The following is a 16,479-nucleotide window of genomic DNA, read 5'->3' as shown; positions in this document are numbered from 1 at the left end:
CCATTCCCTCCAGCCTCCATCCCGCCTCCCGTCCACTCGGCCACACACTGACCATCATTCACGTGTGTCCTGCCTGAGGCTCTGTGGCTCAGTGGACACCCGTGGGTTCCAGCAGCAGTGACCAGGTGGAGGGATCCCGCTCTCACCTGAGAGAGTGTCATCCCCGTGTCTCCATGAGAGACAGCACACAGAAGAGAGGAATTCACACCTAGGAAACAGGAAGATACGGCACTGAGGGCTGGGCTGGGAGCTCTGGGAGGGGCTTTGGGTGCAGGAGGCTCAGGGCAGCCCCCGCCCACAGGCCCCCCCCAAGTACAGGGCTGGGGGTAACCACTACACACCACTGAGTGTGGGTAAACACATGGCGGAGGGGCCGGAATCTATAAACCAGAGAGTCAGCGGTTTACTCCTGCCCTAACACACAAATGCCACGTCGGAGAGACGAGGAGCTTTACTGTACAGCTCTAACTTGACTCTGATCAGAAAACCGAGGCTGCAGAGCACAGCAGGGCTGGGAGTTCGCCCCAGCGCCCTGTGTCAGCTTCTCAGGTAGGGAGGGCGGGAACGCGAGAGCTGTGTGTGCCCGCTCGGCCGGTGCCTGTTTCTCCTCTTGTTTTTCTGCCACTCGAAGAAAGAGAAACAACCTCTTATATCAAACTGTGTCATGCAAGGACGAGTTGATGGGGAAAGGACAGAATTATGTTGCATAACTGTGAAGGATCATGGGCCAGAGCAATAGCACAGCGCATAGGGCATTTGCTCTGGGAGTGGCCGACCGGGTTCGATCCCCAGCGTCCCATATGGTCCCAAGCACAGCTGGGAGTGATTCCTGAGTGCAGAGCCAGGAGTAACACCTAAGTATCTCTGGATGTGACTAAAAAAAGCCAAAAAGAATATAAAGGATCATGATATTTTGTGATATGGTCAGGAGAAAGCTCACAAAGCCGACCCTGGCGAGGACGATAAAATCCTGAATGTTGCCGCTGAGTCCCGCGCTGGTCCCTGAACACCAGTGAACTCGTGACTGCGTGTGTAGGAGTTCTTCCAGGCAGCGCTCCCTGACCACCTTGGCTGCTGGACCCGTGCGGGGAAACCCCAAGTCCCGGCCAGGAGGGGGTGAACTTTTACCAGGGGGGGCGGGTATTCCCGGACGATCACCAGGGCTCCATGGCCTTGCGGTTCCCTGTAGCCGGGTTGAGAGGGGAGAAGCTGACGCCTGCAGTGTCTGTAAAGCTCATTGTCCCCCTCTGCTTTGGCTCACAGAGAGCGCCTGACCTCGTGACTCTGTTCCCTGGAGCCCACGTGACCATGGACTTCAGCTTCCTCTTCCAGTTCATGATCCACATGGAATGCCTCACTTTCTGCCTCTCTGTAGTCACTGTCCTCCCCAATAAACTGCCACATAACCATCAGTCTGTGCCATGCATGGGTGGCGTCTCCAGTTTATTCATCCCGTGCCTATCTCTGAGCCATCAGCCCTAGATTGCGTCATAGTCTCCGTGTTCCCAGGTTCCATACCTGTACTGAGCTACAGGCTGCAAAACTCTCTCAGTTGTTCGTCAAAAATGGAAACTCACAATCTAGTTGTTTTTTTTTTTTGTTTTTTTTTTTTTTTTGCTTTTTGGGTCACACCTGGCGATGCACAGGGGTTACTCCTGGCTTTGCACTCAGGAATTACCCCTGGCCGTGCTCAGGGGACCATATGGGATGCTGGGATTTGAACCCGGGTCGGCCGCGTGCAAGGCAAACGCCCTACCCGCTGTGCTATCTCTCCAGCCCCTCACAATCTAGTTTTACCTAAGAAATATAATTCACAGGGAGCTGGAGCGATAGCACAGCAGGGAGGGTGTTTGCCTTACACGCGGTCGACCCGGGTTCGATTCCCAGCATCCCATATGGTCCCCTGAGCACCACCAGGAGTGATTCCTGAGTGCATGAGCCAGGAGTAACCCCTGTGCACTGCCAGGTGTGACCCAAAAAGCAAAAAAAAAAAAAGAAATATAATTCACATTAGTTCTGAGAGCTGGATTTTATTTGCTTTTTTTTGAGTCACACCCAGTAGTGCTCAGGACTTACTCCTGGTTAGCACTCAGAGATCATTCTGGGTGGGGCTCAGGGGACCATATGGGGAGCCAGAGATCAAACTCAGGTCAGCCGCATGCAAGGCAAGTGACTGCCCCTGTACTATCACTGTGGCTTACTCTCGGCTCTGCACAGAGGAATCATTCCTGGCAGTGCTTTGGGAATCATTTGGGAAACCGGGGATCAATCTGTGTCTGCATGTACAAGGCAAGTGCTCTACCTGCAGGACTTTTCCTTGGGTCAGACAAGTGTTTTGTTTGTTTGTTTATTGTTTGGTTTGGTTTGGGGCTACACCATCAATGTTCAGGGTTTACTCCTGGCTCTGCACTCAGGAGTCTCTCCTGGTGGTGCTTTGGGGACCGTAGAGAATGCTGGAATTCAGACACAGTCAGCCTCAGGATGGCAGGCTCCTAGCCGCTGAATCAGACACGTGGCTTTACAGTGTGGACAAGCAGAGATTGTTGGAAGAGCTGGTGATATTACAGCTGTGGTTCCACTGAGCAGAAGTTCAATCCCACCTCAGCCCTGGGGAGCCCTGGGTGAAAGGGGGTCACAGAAGAGCATGGTGCTCTGACAGAGCAACGTCCCCGGGAGAGTCTGCTCAGGTCAAGTCCAAAGCTGTTCACGGGAAGGACCGAGACGGTGGACACAGGTGCTGGCTGACAGGCTGAGGGGGTCCCTGTGCTGGGGCCTTCTGGAAGCTCTGCTGAAGCCGCCCTCACTCTACTGCACACTTGGCCATGGACGTTTGGCTGCCTGGCTCACCCCACATTCTGAGGAATCTTCTGGGGTGTGTCTGGGTCAAATGGTGCTTTTCTGAACCCTCCACATGATTCTAGCAGACATTTGTGTAAAAACCACCAACTGCTGTGTCTTCCCCTCTGACACTCTAGAAAGCCAGGAATCTGTGCTCAATGCCAATGGACATTGGGAAATAGAAGGGCAGGGGAAATCACAATTTCCACATGGGGGAAAATGAGGGGGCACCCGGATTTGAACCGGGGACCTCTTGATCTGCAGTCAAATGCTCTGCCCCTGAGCTATGCCCCCACACCTGTTGGGTGGGTCTCAGAGTCATCTTTACCCAGAGTCACCCTCACACCCCACAGCACAGGGCAAGATTCCACTCATCTCTCCATGCTGGAAAGACCAACCAGTGACCCTCCCCAACTCCCCCAACTCTCTGTGCATCCCCAGGGCCCACCCTCACAGGCAGCACCTGCCCCTCCCCACTGTCACTGGCTTCAGCACCCACAGAGGCAGAGACATGATTTCTGGAGGACCTTCAGGATAAACTTCTCCTCTTTGATACAACACACAAGTGCCCATCAGCAACTCCTGCCCATGTCCTGCACCTGCACACGAGGTGTCTCTGCATTGAAATTGACATCCCCAGTGGGGCGAAAGGCTTGGGGGGAGGGGCTGATGACCTTCTTCCTGTCCTGATTCACAAAGGCTCCTGGGAAGCTCACGGGGACCTCCTCCAGATAAAGGAGTCTGTGTGACTTGGGTCTTCTGTGCTTCCTGAAGGGACAGCCAGAATATCTGGGATCCTGGTTTGAGTATGAAGTCAATTTGTACGTTCGATCAGCTGCTGGGCTACACAAGAAGGCAAGGGGAAGAGAGGGACTCAGAGACCCCATTTCTACCCTCTGCTGAGTCCCCACTTGCCTTGAGGCCAAACTGCAGGCTGCAAGGAGGCTCCTAGGAGACAGGTCTGGCAGCTTCTGAGTGGGCAGGGGAGTGGCCTGACTCACCCAGTGACAGGGACTCACAGGGAAAGGTGCTCATCAGGCCACATGGACATGCCAGGGGGCATAGCTCAGGGGTAGAGCATTTGACTGCAGATCAAGAGGTCCCCGGTTCAAATCCGGGTGCCCCCTCCTTTTGGGTCCTAAGTCACTCACTTGCAGTTTAGGAGCCCATTGATGGTCAAAGAGCTCATTCATGGCCTCTGGGGGCCCCTTGGAGCCCCCTCCCAGGCTGAAGCAACCCTCATGTCCCTCTCTGAAGGAGCCCCTCTCACCCCACTAAGGCCATTGAGGCCCAGGGCTGCCTGGGGTTCCCCTCGATAGCCCCCACCCCCACAGAGTAGGTCAGGGCCACTCAGCTCTTGTCCTGTCCCTCTCGGCCACTCTCCCCACTCCCAGCAGACACGTGCTCGGCCAGGTGCTCTCCTGCAGTGGACTGAACCTCCTTTGGCTCCTGTGCAGGTGAGGAAGAGCAGCACCCAGCCTGCAGGTCACAGGACCCGGGGCAGCACCCCCAGCGTCTCTGCTGTGAGCCCCTGTCTCTGTGACCACAGCAGCCCCGCCTCAGTGCAGGGACAATGACCTGCCAGGCTGGGAGCTGCTGTATGGGATGAGCATCCCTTCCCTGAGCTGGGATCTGCTGTCCTTATGGAAATGAGGGTCCTGGGATTGACCTATCAGGTCACAAGTAAGGCTACCAGGGCAACCAATCAGAGCGCGTATGTAAATAAGGGGCTTGCTGGCGGCTGGAGTGCCCGGCCCCTCCCTCGGGGCTTAAGGCTGTTTCTAGAATGTCCTATTAGCTTAGTTTTCCAGCATAGTTTCCTGGTTGCTGCCCGTCCTCCCCGGGCCGTTTCCTTCTCAGGCTGTGAGTCCCCTCTCCGTGTCACACGCGGGCTCTGAGCGGCTCAGGGGCTGTCCTGTGTCCTGGGGGCTTGGCACTGGGTGGTCCCCCACAACGCAGCAGCGCCCGCGCTCCCGGCCTGCCCCTGGGCTGGTCTCGGGTCCCACGTCCATGCTCCCTGGGCGCTGCGGTCACCCTGGGACAGACCGAGGGGCACAGAGCAGCCGTGTGGGGTCCCCCCTGTCAGACAGACCCAGCCAGAGCCTGCACTCAGCCCCCAACCCCAGTCCCTCCCCTCCCCCGCTCGGAGACCTGCTGGCCCCCATCAGAGGACTCTTCACTGTGTCCTGGTGCTCCTGTGGGCAGAGGCTCCCACCCGCCAGGACCTTCTGGCCCTGCACTCCTGAGTCCCCCTGAGGCTCAGGCTCGGGTCCCCTGGGACCATCCGTGCAAGGTCAGGCCTGATCCCAGCCTGCAGCAGCGGCTGGAAAGTCTGTGTGTGGGGTCCTCCCTCTGCTCCCATTCCCTCCCCAGGGCTGGTGCTCCCCAAATGCCCCTCCTTCAGGGCTGGGTCCTGTCTGCACTCATGCGGGGAGGGGGGAGGGCACCCGGGAATTGTCTGCATCTGCCTCTGCATCCTGGACTGCTGACTCACACCTGATGGGGGTCCCAGGGACGCGCACCCCTGTCCCTCCTGCCCCAGGCTGGGCATCCTCACAGGCCCCCACCCTGCCTCCTCAGCACCTTGGGCCACCCGCCTGCACCCACAGTCTCCAGAGGAACTCGGTGTGGTGAAAAACCGTGTGGAAATCGGGTGCCGCAGAGCCCCGCCCCCGCGGAGGATGGAGACTCGGCCAGGCAGGGAGACTGTGCAGATGGCCACGGCCGGACACAGGCTCCGTCAGGACCCTCCTCACACCTGCTCTCGACTCCTCGGGCCCTGAGCTCCCCAGGGCAGACGCTGGTGTCTGACATGACCAGCAGCAGCTTCTCGTGATAAAGCTCCTTGCTAAGGGGACCTGTGCTGTGCATGACGCAGGCTAGACGGTCCGGCAGCAGTCCCGCCCGGCCCACGGGTCCCTCTCTGACACTCTCCAGCCCTGCAAGCTGACAGGGTGCTCTCAGACCCCCCTGAGAGGAAATGTTCTGCCCTCTTGGGTGTAAGCGAGATTGATGGTGCCTGCCAAGTGACTTTTTTTGATGTGGTTTTCTTGTGTATTTGGGCCATACCTGGTGGTGCTCAGTACTTAGTCCATGCTCTGTGCTCAGGGATCATCGTTGGCAGGTTTGGGCTTGGGGAACTATGTGGGATGCCGAGTACTGAACGTAGGCCTGCCAAGTGCAAGGCTGTTCCCTGCCCACTGCACTCTCCTGCCCCTGCAAAGCCACTCTTTCCCGTACCGTGCCTTCTTTTCCTTTGGTCCATGATGTCTCAGGGAATCACCTACTGCTCATCCCCTCCCCCCCTGAGACCCTCCCCAGGCTCAGGGCGTGGATTCAGCCTAATTCCCACAGCAACTCCCAGTCAATGGCAGATGCCCCCGGGCACAGATGCCCAGGGATGGCCCTGCTGTCCTGTGTCATCTCCTCCAACCACCTGCAAGCTGTCCCAGGCAGCTCTGGGTCTCCGTGGCCATAGTTTGGTAGGCGAGCCCTCAGAGCCCTACAGAGCCAACAGGGGCTCCTGAGAGGGGCTCAGGGGTCCCCCACGGGCTGTGATTGAGCTCTCTTACCACCAATGGGTAAGTGAGTGACTTAGGACCCAAAAGGAGGGGGCACCCGGATTTGAACCGGGGACCTCTTGATCTGCAGTCAAATGCTCTACCCCTGAGCTATGCCCCCTGGCATGTCCATGTGGCCTGATGAGCACCTTTCCCCGTGAGTCCCTGTCACTGGGTGAGTCAGGCCGCTCCCCTGCCCACTCTCAGCAGCTGCCAGACCTGTCTCCTAGGAGCCTCCTTGTAGCCCGCAGCCTGGCCTCAGGTCGGTGGGGTCAGCAGAGGGCAGAGACAGGGCCTCAACCCCCTCCTTTTCCATGGCCTCTTTGATTTTGTCCAGGGCTTAACATGATCCCCAATTCCCTCCTGAACCCCCAGTCCTACCTCTGTCCCTCCCTGAGACTGGGAATGACCTGAATGAGAGTCACGGCCTCAGGCGTGGGTTTCTTGCGGCCTCAGGCACATCCCGGCTGTGACAGGAGCTGAGCAGGCTGGTGGCCTTAGGGTCAGGTGTGAGCGGTGGGGGCCTGGCAGTGCCCAGAAGAATTTGCGTGTGGTTCGAGGCTGTTTTCCACCGTGGTGCTACTGGCCGCACCTGCCCAGTGCAAAGCAGCAGCTCAGAGTGGGAATTTTGTGATTTTTTTTTCATCTCCAGCAGAGTCTTTGCCTGCCTCAGAGGCCCTCCCATCCCCCCGCCTCCTCAGCACCTTGGGCCACCCGCCCGCACCCACAGTCTCCAGAGGAACTCGGCGTGGTGGGAACTGTGTGGAAATCGGGTGCCGCAGAGCCCCGCCCCCGAGAGGGCCGGGAGGCCGCGGAGGATGGAGACTCGGCCAGGCAGGGAGGCTGTGCAGATGGCCACGGCCGGACACAGGCACCTCAGGACCCTCCTCACACCTGCTCTCGACTCCTCGGGCCCTGAGCTCCCCGGGGCAGACGCTGGTGTCTGACATGACCAGCAGCAGCTTCTCGTGATAAAGCTCCCTGCGGACAGGGGATCCGTGCTGTGCATGATGCAGGCGAGACGGTCCGGCAGCAGCCCCGCCGGCCCAGTGTCCCTCTCTGACCCTCTCCAGCCCTGCAAGCTGACAGGCTGCTCTCGGACCCCCCTGAGAGGACGGTGCCTGCAGGGTGCCTCTCCCCTCCTGGCCTTCTCTTCAGCGCAGTGATGTCCCTGGGAATCTTCTACTCGCATCCCTACCCCACGGGACCCTCCTCGGGCTCAGAGGGTGGACCCCGCCTTATTCCCAGAGCTCCTCTCTCCCCAGTGGCGATGCCCAGGTCACCACCACCAGCTCCCTCAGGCTGCCCACAAGCTCTCCCTGTTCTCTGAGCTCCTTGAGGTGCCTCAGTCTCACCCCAAACCTGACCCCACTTGAGTCTCTCTGGCTAGAGGTGCAGTAACTCTTGGCCCCCCACGCTGCAGACTTGGGTTTGGGAGGTGTAGGCAGTCGTGAGCTAGCGGGCAGTAGAACTGAGTGTCCTGAGACCTTCTCTGCGGGAGAGACCCCATGCAGGCCACCCTGGGGGCTCAAGCAGCCATAGTTGGTGAGAGGTGACCCCTCTACTGAGAGAGACGTCAGAGCTGCTGCAGCCTGAGAAAGGGATGGGGGACACACAGGCCATGAATGAGCTCTCTGGCCATCAGTGGGACCCTAAGCTGCAAGTGAGTGACTTAGGACCCAAAAGGAGGGGGCACCCGGATTTGAACCGGGGACCTCTTGATCTGCAGTCAAATGCTCTACCCCTGAGCTATGCCCCCTGGCATGTCCATGTGGCCTGATGAGCACCTTTCCCCGTGAGTCCCTGTCACTGGGTGAGTCAGGCCGCTCCCCTGCCCACTCTCAGAAGCTGCCAGACCTGTCCCCTAGGAGCCTCCTTGGTGCCCGGCCTCGGGGGGGGGGGGGCAGCAGAGGGCAGAGACAGGGTCTCAGAGCCCCTCCCTTCCCGTGGCCTCTGTTTTAGCCCAAAGCTCAGGGGCTTCCCAGGGCCCCCAAAGGACCCCCAACTCCTACCTGCATTCCAGCACTTCCTCCACCCATTCTTGCTCCAGAGAGCGTCTGTGGGGCCACGTGCACAACCTCAGCTGCTGGGCAGGCGGCTGGGCTTGGAGTCAGGCCCGGGCGTGGGTTCTGGGGGAGCCCTGGGGAGTGTCCACCGTGTGGGCCTGAGGCTGCTTGTGCATCGTGCTGGTGCCCGCCCATCTACCTTTGAAGATGGTACTGAGACCTCAGGATGGAATCTTTCTTTCTTTCTTTCTTTCTTTCTTTCTTTCTTTCTTTCTTTCTTTCTTTCTTTCTTTCTTTCTTTCTTTCTTTCTTTCTTTCTTTCTTTCTTTCTTTCTTTCTTTCTTTCTTTCTTTCTTTCTTTCCCTCCCTCCCTCCCACCTTCCTTCCTTCCTTCCTTCCTTCCTTCCTTCCTTCCTTCCTTCCTTCCTTCCTTCCTTCCTTCCTTCCTTCCTTTCTTTCTTTCTTTCTTTCTTTCTTTCTTTCTTTCTTTCTTTCTTTCTTTCTTTCTTTCTCTCTCTCTTTCTTTCTTTCTCTCTCTCTCTCTTTCTTTCTTTCTTTCTTTCTCTTTCTTTCTCTCTCTCTTTCTTTCTCTCTCTCTTTCTTTCTTTCTCTCTTTCTTTCTTTCTTTCCTTCTCTTTCTTCCTTCCCTTTTTTTTTTTTTTTTGCTTTATGGCTTTTGGGGTCACACTTGGCGATGCTCAGTGGTTACTCCTGACTCTGCACTCAGGAATTACTCCTGTCTGTGCTCCGTGAACTATATGGGATACCGGGGATCAAACCTAGGTTGACGGCATGCAAGGCAAACACCCTCCCTCTGTAAGATAACTCCAGTCCCCAGGATGGAAATTTTCTGATGTTATATCCAATACTTTATTTTCCCTTTTTTAGATTTTTAAGAGTCAATTTTTGCACCTCCCGGTTTCAACTTGTAATTTTATCATTTTATTCCCCACCCTATTTCTTATTCTTTTTTGTTGTGTCTTTGATATCATAGAAAAGTGACTCAACTTCATTTTTCACTCTTTTATGTTGCCACTTCTTTTATCCACTTTTAAAGATTTAGATGTTTTCTTGTTGTGTGACCGCTCCTTTTTGGCATCATCGTGTAGCTTCTCAGATAAAATACTTTCTCACGTAGCTCAGGGCATGAGGCTCCCCGCTGTGGCTCCTGGCCAAGAGCTGACGGCCCAGCCCCCTCTGTTGGGTTCCCACGGCCGTCACAGCTGTCTCAGCTCTTCTCTTTCTGTCACGGTGGACGAGTCCTTACTGCTCGTCTCAGAGGATTAGGTGACTGAGCTGGAGAGGTGGTACAGCAGGTGGGACACTTGCCTTGCAGTAAGCTGGCCTGGGCTGGAACCCAGCACCCATGGGTCCAGTGATCACGGGTACGAGTGGCCCTCGAGTGCAGGAGTCAGCCCTGAGCACTGCTACGTGTGGCCCCAAACAAGAGACGACAAAAAAGGAAGATTGAGTGTTGCATTAGTCAGTCAAGTGTAGATTTCAAAGCTTTTTGGAGGCAAAAGCTAACAGAGTCGCCATAAATCATCCGAAGGGAAGGGAGGGTCTCCAAGCGGGGCTCCCGCGAGGCCCCTCTGCCCACCCCTCTGCACTTCTCCCACTAAAGGAGAGGAACAAACAATTTTTCTGTTTCCTTTGTCTTACTTGGCAGCAGCTGCTCCTGTCTGTTACCATCTGTGCTGTGCCCTCAGACCTAATCTGTGGCACGCTGTTCTCCGGCTCTCGCTCGGCAGAAGCGACTCCTGGAAGTGTTATAATTTGCGGTACTACTGAGGTCACTATGGCTTTTTAATATATTTTTTGTTTTGTTTTTGTTTTTGGGCCATACCTAATGATGCTCAGGGGTTTCTCCTCCTGTGCAAGGCAAACACCTTACCCACTGTACTATAGCTCTGGCTCCAGTTTGTTTTTTTTTTTAATTGTTGTTTTGGGCTACACCAGGCTGTGCACTGGACTTCCTCCCGGCTCTGAGCTCAGGGTCCCTCCTGGAGGGGCTCAGAGCTGGCAAGTGCCTTACCTGCTGTACAGTGTCTGCAGCCCTGGAAGGCCTTGTTAGGAGTTGCAGAGCCCCTCCACCAACCCCCCACCAGAGTTTCAGGGTCCCTCTCTTACCTCTCAGGGTCCCTTCCCTTCACATTCCTCAACTCTGTCTTCAATTCTCAGAGATATTGGGGATTGGGGGGCTGGAGCAATAGCACAGCGGGTAGGGCATTTGCCTTGTATGCGGCCGACCTGGGTTCGATTCCCAGCATCCCATATGGTCCCCTGAGCACCACTAGGGGTGATTCCTGAGAGCAGAGCCAGGAGTAACCCCTGTGCACCGCCAGGTGTGACCCAAAAAGCAAAAAGAAAAAAGATATTGGGGATTGGAACTGTGTCAGCTGTGTGTGAGGCAAGCTCCTTACCTACTGTACTATCTCTCTGGCCCACAATGGCACCTTTTTTGGGGTCACACCCAGTGATGCTCAGGGGTTACTCCTGGCTCTGCACTCAGGAATTACTCCTGGCGGTGCTGGGGGGACCATATGGGATGCCGGGGATTGAACTCGGGTCTGTTGTGTGCAAGGCAAACACCCTCCCCGCTGTATTACCGCTCCAGCCCCGATAGAGCCCCCTTTTATGTCCCCACACTATACAACTGCTTTTTAGGAAGGGCATCTCCACCACCTCGAATAGGCTAGAACTTTCCTCCCGGTTCTTCACCGGGCCTGTTTAGTGGTCAGGCATCTGACACCTACTGGGGTGAAGTCGAGCTTTCTCTCCTTCGCAGTTACAGCACTAGAAGTCGACTTTTACCAAACATGACCAGTCATTTCGTACAAGCACAGCAAGGACTGGGATAACCGTGGCGATCTCTTCCATCAGTGACATTAAACCTACTTAAATTAGAGCAAGGAGGCATTGCCAAGGAGCATGTTGTCATTTCCCCAAAACTACTGGCCTTGGGACACTTTTGGTTTTGTTTTTGGGGTTTTTTGTTTGTTTGTTTGCTTGTTTGTTTTATTCTCTTAACCCCAGAGCATCCTTGGGTATAGGAGCAGAGAGGAGTGTCACCATTCTGTTTGGATAGACACTGTCTCTTTACGACATTATCCTTATTCCAGCAGAACTTCAGAGCCCTTTGGCACTCCCATGCCATAGCCAGAGCGGCACCCTGGCACCCTGGCACTCTGCCCCAGGCCCATCATGGCCACGGGGGACTCAGTGGGCATCAAGAAGTGATACAGGCCAGGATTTTAGGGCCTAAGTTAGGCCAAGATGACAAACCTCCAGGGTGCTGTGAGGTCTACCTGGCGCACATGTTTTTCCCTTCACCTAATGTTCGAGGCTTAAAGCTCCGTTAGCAGACCAAAGCCCTTTATAAAGTTGTAGTAACATAACAAGTTTTTTCTTTCCACAGACAAGGCAGTGCCATAAAATATTCATTTATTTGTTTTGGGGACACACCTGGCAGGGGTCAGGGCTTACTCCTGGGTCTGACTGAGCTCAGGGGTCCCTCCTGGCAGGACTCAGGGGAACTTGGGGTGCTGGGAATCGAACTGATTGGGTGAGAGTTGGATGAGTGCCAGGCAAACGCCTTACCTGCTATAGATCTCTCCATCCCGTACCATGAAATATTTAAAAAATCATATTAAAGGTGTCACTGGAAAGAGAAAAGCAAACACAATATTTTTTTCATGATAAGATGCAGTTTATCCATTTTCTTTAAGTCAAATAGAAGAGTTCTTAAAATCTGCAGAGAAAAATACAACTTAAATAGCAAGAATTATGTCCTTAATCAACTCAATCCCATGTTGAAAGCATTGATTTTCTGTAATTTTCATGACAAGTTTGCACTCTGCAGTACTTGTTAAAATGGTTTTACTATAGAGCTTCCTGGGCATAAGGCATTTGAACAATTCCAAGATGGCAAAAGGTTTAGAAGGCTCACCACCAAAGAATAATTGCAGCAATTGGAAAGTAATTCTGTTAAATTATGATATACAATTTTCCTGAATACTCAGAATTATCCAAAACATATGAGAGTCCCTTGGATTTTCAATTAATTTTAGGATAATTCCCCAATACTATTCACATCCATGCTAAGGTTAAACATTTCTCATATTGCAACATGCTTCTCTAAAAGTCTCAGTGTATTGAATATGTGATTTATTTACACATATGTTATAATATAACATATAAATAGGAGGGACATTTATTATAGAACATATCAGGAGCTCTTTTAAGACCTTTTGTATTCACCATTTCTTCAACCAACTGAGGTCTTTTCTAGAAGAAAGTCTGTCTTTTTTTTTTTTTTTGCTTTTTGGGTCACACCCGGCTATGCACAGGGGTCACTCCTGGTACTGCACTCAGGAATTACCCTGGCGGTGTTCAGGGGAACACATGGGAATCGAACCCGGGTCAACTGCGTACAAGGCAAATGCCCTACCCGCTGTGCTATCACTCCAGCCCCAGGAAAGTCTGTCTTATAGGGATTAAAAGGCATAAAACACACAAAAATATCTATTTGTTCATTTAAATGTCATAGAAAATAATAAAATTTTAGTTTTCTTCCTGAAATGAAGACAAAGTTTACTTAAAGATATGGTCATGAAACTGTTATAAAATAATCTCAATAACAGATGTCAGCAGTTGGTCCAGGCAGATTAATTAAAATTTTTAGTTTAAAAATGTACATCAGGACTTGCACACATCCAAAAGAACAAAAGTAACCACTGTTGGTGTGGATGTGGGGAGGAAGGGACCCTCCCTCCCACACTGCTGGTGGGAATGCTGACTGGTCAGCCCTTTTGGAAAACAATATGGACGCTTCTCAAAAAATTAGAAACTGAGTTCTCATTTGACCCAACAATACCACTGCTGGGAATATATCCCAGAGAAACAAAAAAGTATAGTCGAAATGACATCTGCACTTACATGCTCATCGCAGCACTGTTTACAATTGCCAGAATCTGGAAAAAACCCGCGCGATAGTACAGTAGGTAAGGCGTTTGTTTTGCACACGGCCGACCCGGGTTTGATTCCCAGCATCCCATATGGTCCCCTGAGCACGGCCAGGAGTGATTCCTGAGTGCAGAGCCAGGAGTAACCCCTGAGTATCACTAGGTGTGACCCAAAAAGCAAAAAAAAAAAAAAGACTTAGACCATGTTTATTTGTGATCATCGATTTGTCTCATCACAGAGTCCCTGAAGCCCCAGGGCAGCAGCCGTGCCGGCGGGGCTGGCCAAGCTGCCGTGTCACTGTTTAGGGTCAGTGAGCTCGGGGGCCTCTAACCACCTTTCCCAGCACCTTCCCTGTGACCTGTACTTCACGACATCCTGGGAGGTAGAGCTGGGATAAGTCGGTGGCTTGGCTCTTCACTGGGGTCAGCTGTGGAGCTGGACAGTTTCTTTTCTTTTCTTTTCTTTTCTTTTCTTTTCTTTTCTTTTCTTTTCTTTTCTTTTCTTTTCTTTTCTTTTCTTTTCTTTTCTTTTCTTTTCTTTTCTCTTCTCTTCTCTTCTCTCCTTTTCTTTTTTTTTCTTTCAATATATATATATTTTTTTGCTTTTTGGGTCACACCTGGCGATGCACAGGGGTTACTCCTGGCTTTGCACTCAGGAATTACCCCTGGCCGTGCTCAGGGGACCATATGGGATGCTGGGATTTGAACCCGGGTCCGCCGCGTGCAAGGCAAATGCCCTACCCGCTGTGCTATCTCTCCAGCCCCTCTCTTAATATTTTTTAATGAACCATCGTGAGATACAGTTACTGACTTACAAACTTTCGTGATTACGTTTAAGTCACACAATGACCCAGTACCCATCCCTCCACCAGTGCCCATTCTCCACCACCCATGTTCCCAGTGTCCCTCCTGCTACCCCCCATCCCCCGCCACCCCCCTTCCTCTGTAGCAGCCACATTCCCTTTTACTCTCTCTCCTTTGGGTGTGATGGTTGGAATATAGGTAGCAAGTGGCCACCATGTTTGGTCTGTAGTGTAGCTTTGTGGAATATAAAGTATCAGAACGGGACACCAACACCCAAGGATAATAGGAATAGGGGCCAGGAGGATCACTCCATGCCTTGGAAGCCGCCTTACATGCGGGAGGCAAAGGCAGCGAGACAGAGAAGGGACCACTAAGCTGGACAGCTTCTCTGTCGAGGGTGCCTGTGGCTGTGGGCGCAGAGGGGAACCCCTCGGCCCCCAGGCAGAGAAGGCCCCAGAGCTGTCGGCCCGGCCCGGTTGCTCTGGGAAGGTTGACCCGGGTCAGGTTCTTCTGGAGCTCAGCTGTGGCACGGGGCCGTTCCCTGTTGGCAAGACGCCGGGTGCTTCAAGTTGGTTTCTCAGAACTGCCGAAATCAGGGGACCAGGGCATAGTAGAATGGAGGAGGTGCTTGCCTTGCATATGATCGGTCCTTGGTTCAGTGCCCAGGTGGGCCGAGAGCCCTGCCAGGAGGGAGCCCTGAGCACAGACTTAGGAGTAAACCCTGAGCACTGTTGGGTATGAGCTAAAAAAAACTGCTGAAATCAACTTGCAGCAGAAATGGGGTTTCGTAGGAGCAGCACTTTGACCCGGAAGGAAACCCCAGGGATGGAAGCCCGGATCACCTTTCCTGGGATCAGCTCGCACCACCTCACAGTCTCCCTGGGAAAGGCCGACCTGGGCCCACGCTGGAGCCGTGGCCGGGAGCTGTTCGGAGGCGGGTGCCGGGGTACGGGGCAGGGAGGCACGAACCCCGTCACTGAGACGGACTGAACCCGAGCCAGAGGCCCCGTGACAGTCAGACCCGCACCCGGTGACAGCCCCGTCTCCATCGCCCCCTGCATGCACCCTGACTTCCCAGCAGACGGCGGAGGGCTGGTGGCAGAGGGGCCCAGCCATGCTCCGGCCTCCTTCCAGGCTCTCTCCAGGTGTTCTCAGGCAGTGCTGGGGCCTTGGTGGCCACAGCGGGGAAGGGGTGACCCTCCACAGAGAGGGACAGCAGGGGCTGCTGCAGCCTGGGAGAGAGACGGCGGTGTGCCCCACGGCCATGAATGAGCTCTCTGGCCATCAGTGGGACCCTAAGCTGCAAGTGAGAGTCTTAGGACCCAAAAGGAGGGGGCACCCGGATTTGAACCGGGGACCTCTTGATCTGCAGTCAAATGCTCTACCCCTGAGCTATGCCCCCTGGCCTGTCCATGTGGCCTGATGAGCACCTTTCCCTGTGAGTCCCTGTCACTGGGTGAGTCAAGCCACTCCCCTGCCCACTCTCAGAAGCTGCCAGACCTGCCTCCTAGGAGCGTCCTCGATGCCCGGCCTCATGGGTGGGTGAGCAGAGGGCAGAGACGGGGTCTCTGAAGCCCCCCCCTCCCAGGGATCCTGTTGCTTATCTGAGGCTCTTCCCAGGCCTCCTAACTGACCCCACACTCCTACTTGCACCCAGCCCTCCTTCCGTCCCTAAGGGAGGACAGAAATGACTCAGTCAGGTCCCGAGCTCGAGGCGTGGGGTGTGTGGGGCCACATGAGCAGGCTGGTGGCCCTCGAGCTGGGGGGACCCAGCAGTGCCCAGCAGCACCGTGCCCACGCTGGGCCAAGGCTCCATCCAGGCCAGCTGGGCCCGCCACGGCACCTATATCTCTGTGTGTGCAGGAGACTAGGGGGGGGCTGGGGGGGCTACTGTCCCCGCAGCTCTCTGCTTGCCCGAGACGACCCCAGAGTGAGCATCCCGCCCCTGGCTTCTCCGTGAGGGCAAAGCGTCGTCCCTGAGAGGAGCCGGAGCCGGATGCACGGGAGAGGGCCGGCAGAGGTCGGGGACCTGGGGAGGGGGGTGCAGAGTCTCAGGGGGGCCGGAGGCTGTGAGCCCAGCTGGGTGCCACGCGGGCCTAGAGCCTCAGACCAGGCGGGGACGTCCTGTTGTCACAGGAGAAAGAAGTGGCTGGTGGACACCAGTCACACCTAAGTGAGAGGGAAAACCAATAGGGTAGGGGGCACCTGGATTTGAACCGGGGACCTCTTGATCTGCAGTCAAATGCTCTGCCCCTGAGCTATGCCCCCACACCGTGATGGGAGTCTCATGAGCGCCTTTCACCCAGT

General features: G+C 54.6%; 6 non-coding genes across 6 annotated transcripts; 1 reads left to right on the top strand and 5 right to left on the bottom strand.

Annotated features, from left to right (window-relative positions):
- Nucleotides 1–3,060: 3,060 nt before the first annotated feature.
- TRNAC-GCA (transfer RNA cysteine (anticodon GCA)) lies at nt 3,061–3,132 on the bottom strand. The gene has a single exon. It is a non-coding gene; the product is annotated as a tRNA-Cys (tRNA).
- Nucleotides 3,133–3,893: 761 nt separating this feature from the next.
- Nucleotides 3,894–3,965, top strand: TRNAC-GCA (transfer RNA cysteine (anticodon GCA)). Its single transcript has one exon. It is a non-coding gene; the product is annotated as a tRNA-Cys (tRNA).
- A 2,482-nt stretch (nt 3,966–6,447) lies between these two features.
- Nucleotides 6,448–6,519, bottom strand: TRNAC-GCA (transfer RNA cysteine (anticodon GCA)). Its single transcript has one exon. It is a non-coding gene; the product is annotated as a tRNA-Cys (tRNA).
- Nucleotides 6,520–8,085: 1,566 nt separating this feature from the next.
- Nucleotides 8,086–8,157, bottom strand: TRNAC-GCA (transfer RNA cysteine (anticodon GCA)). Its single transcript has one exon. It is a non-coding gene; the product is annotated as a tRNA-Cys (tRNA).
- A 7,345-nt stretch (nt 8,158–15,502) lies between these two features.
- On the bottom strand, nt 15,503–15,574 carry TRNAC-GCA (transfer RNA cysteine (anticodon GCA)). The gene has a single exon. It is a non-coding gene; the product is annotated as a tRNA-Cys (tRNA).
- A 794-nt stretch (nt 15,575–16,368) lies between these two features.
- On the bottom strand, nt 16,369–16,440 carry TRNAC-GCA (transfer RNA cysteine (anticodon GCA)). The gene has a single exon. It is a non-coding gene; the product is annotated as a tRNA-Cys (tRNA).
- Nucleotides 16,441–16,479: the final 39 nt, after the last annotated feature.

This window comes from Sorex araneus, chromosome 1, assembly GCF_027595985.1.
Source record: "Sorex araneus isolate mSorAra2 chromosome 1, mSorAra2.pri, whole genome shotgun sequence".
Classification (NCBI taxonomy): Eukaryota; Metazoa; Chordata; class Mammalia; order Eulipotyphla; family Soricidae; genus Sorex; species Sorex araneus.
The sequence above is the reverse complement of the archived record's forward strand: the minus strand, read 5'-3'. Positions and strand labels throughout refer to the sequence as shown.